Raw genomic sequence first — 7,547 nt, forward strand, 5'->3', positions numbered from 1 at the left:
CATCATCCTTGGGATCACAGGTTGGAACTTGAGAAAAGCTCCCTTTCCCCTAGCAACCTGGATGGATCCTGAGGACAGGCACCATTGTAAAACCCTCCAAATAGTTTGGTTTTGTACAAAAGTGGCACTGGGTTGGGAGGGAAGGGAGACAACACTATCCATTTTTCTCCAATGTTGTTTGCAGTATATGGTGATCCCTTCCAATCACAACCACAGCATGTTTGGGAAAGCATGGTTGTATGACCCAGATTTCAGCAAATGGGGTAGATTACTTGATGAATTGTTTGCGGTTTAAGGGCCAGCATTGAAAACTTTCCCCATTTTCCCTAGGTGACCCTATGCAATATCATTCTCCTGAGGGTAACAGAGGTGGATTAAGGGAGCAGATGCTGCAAGAGTCTAGGCACAGACTTGGTCCTTATGCAGCAGTGCTGTGTGCTGCAATGATGCCAGCAGAATTAACTCTGGAGTTGTGTGGGAATATGTCATACCATGGTGGACGAAATAGGGCAGCCCTTCTCAGAAACCTTCTATAAAGGATTGTCAAGTACCTCCATGAAAGCTTCCTAGAGATCTCAGTGGAGGATTCCCAGGTCATCCGTATGCACATAAACAATCTTTTTCAGAGCATAGCTGGAATGACCACTGATACCCACTACATCTACTTTTTTGTTCAGATTAAATTAAAAAAAAGCAGCATGTAACCTCTACAGTTTGACTGGAAATGTGCACTCACTAGAGGTGCCTTCCCTGGCATCACACTCCGCTGCCAACTTGTCCTGTGAAGGGATGGGCTCCCGGGTTAAAAACAGTTCTTGGCTGTCGGGGAGAATGGATCCTCCACTTTCCTGCCTCACATTTTCCTCCTCAACAATGTCCTCCTCGTTGTTGCTCAAGGTCGCCCAGGGCTCCTTGGTGATATCCATGGAGCATTTTGGGGTAGTGGTGGGGTCACTGCCAAGAATCACATGCAGATCCCCATAAAAGCCGCATGCCTGTGGGGCAGAACCAGAACTTGACTGTTCACCTCCCCTGTCTTCTGGTATGCTTGCTGAAGCTCCTTTATATTCACACAGCACTGCTGCGTGTCCCTGGTGTAACCCTTCTCCCCTGTGCCCAGCGCAATCCTGGCATAGATGTCAGCATTTCTTCTGCTGCATTGGAGCTCTGCCTGCACAGACTCTTCTCCACACACGGCAATAAAATCCACCACCTCCTGTGTACTCCATGATGGAGCACATTTGCAGACTTGAGTCTCCATGATCAGCTGTGTTGACGAGCTCTCCAAACTGATCAAACAGGAAATGAAAATTCAAAAGTTCCTGAGGCTTTAAGAGAGGAGTGGCTGTTTCCTGTGTACCTGGCTGATGTGCAGTGGAGTTGAAAGTGCTCTCCAGAGTGGTCACAGCAGAGCACTGTGGGACACCTCCTGGAGGCCAATTCATTCGAATTATACAAAGCTATGTCTACACTATCCCCATGTTGACCCGTGGATGTCTAATCAAGCACTATGCCTCTCACAGAGGTGGAATACAAAAGTCTAATTTACTGGCCACTTAGGTTGGCAGAAGGGGTTCAGTAGCGTAGACACAAAAGTTATTAGATTGACTTAATGCAGATTGTATCAATCTAAGTTTGTAGCGTAGACCAAGCCTCAAACCCTAAGTTTAACATAGGATTTGTGGCTGATCCCCTGCATAGGATGATTTCCACCCTTACATTAATAAGGGCGGAATACATGGGGTCAGATCCAGAGGTGGTGTAAATACACAGGTTCATTGACTTTGGTTTATATGAAGATTTTGCTCATGAGTTTAACCTGACTGAGTCCTTTCACTTAGTATTTCTCTGTGTTGATTATGGAACCTTAAAAATAATTAGTCTCTTTGTAGTTAACTAAAAGTAACTGGAAGTGAAGAATGGGATATGTAACAGGTTTCAGAGTGGTAGTGGTGTTAGTCTGTATCAGCAAAAAGAACGAGGAGTCCTTGTGGCACCTTAGAGACTAACTTGGGCATAAGCTTTTGTGGGCTAAAACTCACTTCATTGGATGCATGCAGTGGAAAATACAGTTGGAACACACACACACACACACACACACACACACACACACACACAACATATAAAAATGAGTGTTGCCATACCAACTCTAACAAGATTAATCAATTAAGGTGGGCTATTTTCAGCAGGAGAAAAAAAAACTTTTGTAGTGATAATCAGGATGGCCCATTTCAAACAGTTGACAAGAAGGTGAGAGTAACAGTAAGGGAAAAATTAGCATGGAGAAATACTTTTTAATGGTGTCCAGTTTGCAAATTAATTCCAATTCTGTAGTTTCTCATTGGAGTCTGTTTTTGAAGGGTTTTTTTGGTGGAGGATTGCAACTTTGAGGTCTGTAATTGAGACCCCAGGGAGGTTGAAGTGTTCTCCGACTGGTTTTTGAATGTTATAATTCTTGACATCTGATTTGTGTCCATTTATTCTTTTGCAGAGAGACTGTCCAGTTTGGCCAACATACATGGCAGAGGGGCATTGCTGGCACATATCACATTGGTAGATGTAAGTGTGCTGATATGATATCCTCCCTCAAAAAAGAGCTTTGAACATTCTCTGCTTAAAAACAAAGTCAGAACATGTTTTAGTGAAACCTACTTTGCTTAGATTAAATGCAAACTGCAACATAAAAATGGGGATCTCTGTATCCCATTTAAACCCATTCACGTTGCATTCTTGTGTAATTCAACATGTGGGCCAAGTTCTCATCTTGTTTCCACCATTGTAAATGCATTGACATTCATAGGGCTGCAAAGGAGAACATGAGATGTGGTCCAATGCATCTATATTTAGAGATTACCATCCCAACTTCTTAGACACTGGGAGAAAGATATAGAGAGTCAAGCAATATAATAGATTCATTGTACAAATAGGGAGGCTCAGAAACATGGAAAGAGGAATAGTGTCACAACCCAGTGGGCCCCTCCCTCAGGGGGGTCCCCTAGGGAGGCAGGTCAGCATTGTAGGTTACTAACGCTGTTGCAAGCATCACAAGGCATTTTGGGAAGGGTTAAAGGTATGAGTGTGGAGTGGAAAATTCCTTTGCAGGTTGCGGGAGGCTGAAGAGAGCAGAGAATGGGTTCACTCGACGCTTCAGCTAGCCCAATCCGAAGATAAGATGCTGGCCCCAGTCCAAGGTCATGGCACTCGACAAGCAGTCTGCAGTTGTGTTCCTATCTTAGCCAACCCCAGCCAGCCATGAGAAAAGGAGAACTAAATTGAGCAGGACTGAAGAGATTGCAAAAAAAAAAAAAAAAAGTGGGATAGTGAAGGCCAGCCCTGGGGAAAACAACCATTTTCACATCCCTGAAGCCAGTGTATTTTGGAAAAGCTGAGGAAGCCACAGAAAGCCGATATGGACTGGTATAAAGAGCACGGGGGACAGAGGTCCCTGGATGAAATGCCCCCAAAAGAACCCAGAGCTTAAAACTCTCCTGAGAGCCAAAGCAAGTCCGAGATCAACAGCGGACTCTGGATGACCCATGCACAAGACAAGAACTCCCGTTCTCCCTTCCCCCTCTCCTTCTTATGTTTCACCCAGACTTGGCCAGCCTCAGTAGTGCAGGTGTGAGTATGAAAGTGGGTTAGGACTTGGAGCACTAACATTTTCGTCCTTCCTCTGAGTGACGTGGGGAACCCCCAGCACTCTCTGCTGTTATTTTATTAATAAAGCTTTAAAATGTAATCACTTAGTGTGCTCCTCCATCTCCTCCCCTAAAGTTCCTGCAGCCTCAGCCTGATCACCTGATGCCCCGGGCAGACTGGTAACATAAATCTGTCACAATAGTTTGTACAATTGAGGCCAAATTTTGCCTCCTACAAGGTGATGGTACACTAGGAAAGATGTGTATTATTCAAGCAGTGGTGCCTGGATTCATTATGCCTTTGAAAAATATACAGACTCCACTGATGCCATGAGGACTCATCTAGGAATTGATTCTAGCTACATATTTGAAAAAGCATAGCTAGCATTCTCCATGTGCTTCTCTGCCAGGGTGGCTTGGGAGAGTCCATAGTCTACCATTCAGCCATGAGGGGGCATGTCTGGGAGAATCCTGGCAGCCTTAGCTCATCTCCAACATGCCCAGCAAAAGGCCTTGCAGACAAATTCTGGCTGCACCTTATGTGTGAGATGTAGGATGGAAAAGGGCTCCTTCACCTTTTCTGCTTGCCTAGTATACCGGTGTGGGGCCAGCCAAAGTCAACTCTATGGCTGCTGGGGTTCACCTGGAATTAACATAATTTTAAATGATTCTGCATCTTAAGACTTCTCTTTAAACATTAACTGCCATCAGCAAGTTGAAAAACACTGACTAAAACCATGACCCCATCCTGGGCCATGCAGCAGCCACTTTGCCCCCCATAGCATTGGTGCTAAGTGGCCCTAAAGCCAGGAAGATCACCCTCTTTTAGGAAGGTCTTTCACAGAGCTAGTGCAGGGGTTTCTGCTCTTTCTTTTGGCTCAAGGGGGATAGCTGGGAAGAAGAGTGCAACACCGTATACACCACTGTAGGGCTCATTGCTGTTTTGGCTTGATGGTAGAGCAATCAGAAGGTTGCTCTAACTCAGAGTCAGTCAGCCAGTCTGGTCCTCCAGTGTATTAAGAGAGCAAAGAACATGGCTTACAGGCGACATATACCCTCTTCTCCCAAGTTGGGCTATGCACTCCCCTGCTGCAGTCAAGGATCAAGGCCACTGAGTCCTATTCAGGAAAATAAAGTATTTACTGTCCAATATTTGCAACAATTTCTATATTAAACTCTGCTATGTAGTCTGCAATGGTTCCTAGTCTACACACTCCACAATAAGCGGTGGGTTTCACAAAAGCCCCTTCTTCAAATACATATCTGCATACCTTATATGTTCCACACACAGCACAGAAATGATATAACCATTAATATTTTATGAAAATTACATGCAGTAGCGGGGTTTAATTTTCATAAGCATTAGAATCCAATTGGAAAAAATTGAGGGGGAAGGGGGCTGGTATTCGTTCGTATTTGTAAAAAAAAACACATTAAATATAAACAGAACAAAATGTGATATTTTAAATAAGAAATGGGCAGCAGAAATGAATCCAAATTCAGATTAAGCCAGGATTCACAGTTAGAGATACACAGAAGAGCCATTCTATGTGATAACACTGAGATCTAGTAAGCTGTTCTGGCAGAGTTTTTTGGAGGAGCAGGAATCTCTACTTCAGTACGTATATGGCTCCTGTTATGATAGCATTTGAGCGCAGCTGTGAGTGTCTCGTATTCTCACTACACTCTTGTGAAGCAGGAGTGAATTGTTCTCATTTTCAGTTGGGGAGCTGAAGTGTAGTAGGGCACATCAAGCAGCTTATCCAAAGAGACAGGCAGTCGGGTGGTGAGGGTGGCGGGGGGAGAGACAGGGCTGATCCATGAGCTGAACCAGGTCTCAACTCCCAGTCCACTGACCTACCTAAGCATACTATCCTTCCTGCCCAGAAATACAATTAATAACTGCTTAAAACAATCCAACTGAGATTGCATTAATAAAGGAAGGAGAAGGAGGGCAGAAAGGCTGGAGTATTTTCAGGTGAAGGGAGAGCAGATACATAGTACTCTCCCACCCTTCCAGGGAACCCACAGAAGGCTCTGCCTCGCCGTGCACCACACACACACACACACACACTAGGGACTCGTGTGTTTGGAAGGGTAATGGCAGGCTGTGGAACCAGACAATCTTGCAGCATGTACTTTTTATGTAATGGTGATTTACTGAGCTTACATCTATGTATTAACTCTCCTTTGCATTGCCCAGTCTTCCCTGGAGTGGGAGGTGGTGGAAAAGAGGGCCACAGTGACAGAAAGGAGGCGTACAGGCACACTGTCTGTGATAGGGTTAATGGCATACCGCACAAGAGCTTGAGCTCCACATGACTTCGCCAAGATCTAAATATATGGAGCTCAGTTTCCCAGTCTTGCCCACCTTCATGAATCCCCAACCCTGCCCCTTGGGGGAGCCACAAGAGGAACTTCATGGAGTTACAGAATCCATGGAGGCCTTTCCAAGATGGACCATGAGAGCTGGGATTGCTTTTGTTCAAGGCACGCTAAAAATGTTGTTCGCAGTGTTATTGTAGCTATATTGGTCCCAGGCTATTAGAGAGACAAAGTTGGTAAGGTAGTACCTTCTGTTGGACCAACTTCTGTTGGTGAAGGAGACAAGCTTTCAACCTACAGAGAGCTCTTTGTCAGGTCACCTCTCTTTCAATTACCTCAACCACTTGGTCTCACTAAAAAGCGTGTCTGTTCTTACACTGTGGAAGAAGGGTTGAGTGCATTGCAGTGTATGGAAGGAGTCATTTGTGGTCACGGTTGAGTGTTCTGGACATTGGTCCAATTTGTATGTTGCATGTATTTTTAAATGATATTTTTGCTCCTGTGCCCATGGCTTTAGTTAGATGCACTTTAAACAAAATGAAAAGTAATAAGTAACACATTGTAAAACATATCTCATAAATATGCGTTTTCCAGCATTAGCCACCCTAGCAAGTCCTTTGTTGTGTATTTTTGCATTACAACAATCTTTTGTTGGCTTTCAATCTGAGCAAATTGAAGGAGAAGAATACAGAAAGTGAGGACTCTGCATTGTGACAGTACAGGAATAATTCTAAGAGCTATTAGCAGGTACATAGAGTGCTCAGTCTCACGATGTTAATTTTCCATTTCTTTTTGTAGGACTACTGAAACAGTGAAAAAGCACACAAAGTACATACAATACAGTGTTAATTGCTAGTGATTAGCCACTGTTTCAAAATGCTGATAGCAGCATGTGGACCTTCAGGCAGATTGACGTGTAAAGGTGAGCAAATAATTCATAGCAAGTTTATTGAGTGGATTTAACCTTGATTTGTTTTCATGAAGAGAGCACGAGGAGTTTATTATTTTTCTCAAATTAAGTTTTTCATTTATTTCTGAAAATAATATTTAATATAAAGTTTGTTCCCAGGTGGTTTGTTGCAAGTTTTCATTATGGAAAATGATTTTAATTGGACCTAAAATACATGGTATTACAACACTATAACTATACTGATGTACATTCACACTCATACATTGGACCATCTCTCTCTTAAAATTAATTTAGTTGTTTACCCCACGACTGCTATTAGAAGGTTATTCCAGAACCTCATTTTTCCAACGGTTAGAAACCTTCTTCTGATTTCCAACCTGAATTTGTTCATGGTCAGTTTATACTCATTTATTTGTATGCCAACATTGTCCATTAGCTTAAATGGCTCTTCGCCCTCCCCAGTATTTACCACACACTTCTCCCCGATGTACTTACAGAGAGCAATCATATTCCCACTCAATTTTCGTTTCACCAGGCTAAACAAGCCAAGTTATTTTAAAGTCCTTTTGTAAATTAGGTCCTCTATTTCTCTGATCATTCTAGCAGCTCTTCGCTGTACCTGTTCCAGTTTGAATTCTGGTTCCCAGAACTGTACACAGTATTCCAAACCAGTG

This window comes from Gopherus evgoodei, chromosome 9 (genome assembly GCF_007399415.2).
Source record: "Gopherus evgoodei ecotype Sinaloan lineage chromosome 9, rGopEvg1_v1.p, whole genome shotgun sequence".
Taxonomy (NCBI): Eukaryota; Metazoa; Chordata; order Testudines; family Testudinidae; genus Gopherus; species Gopherus evgoodei.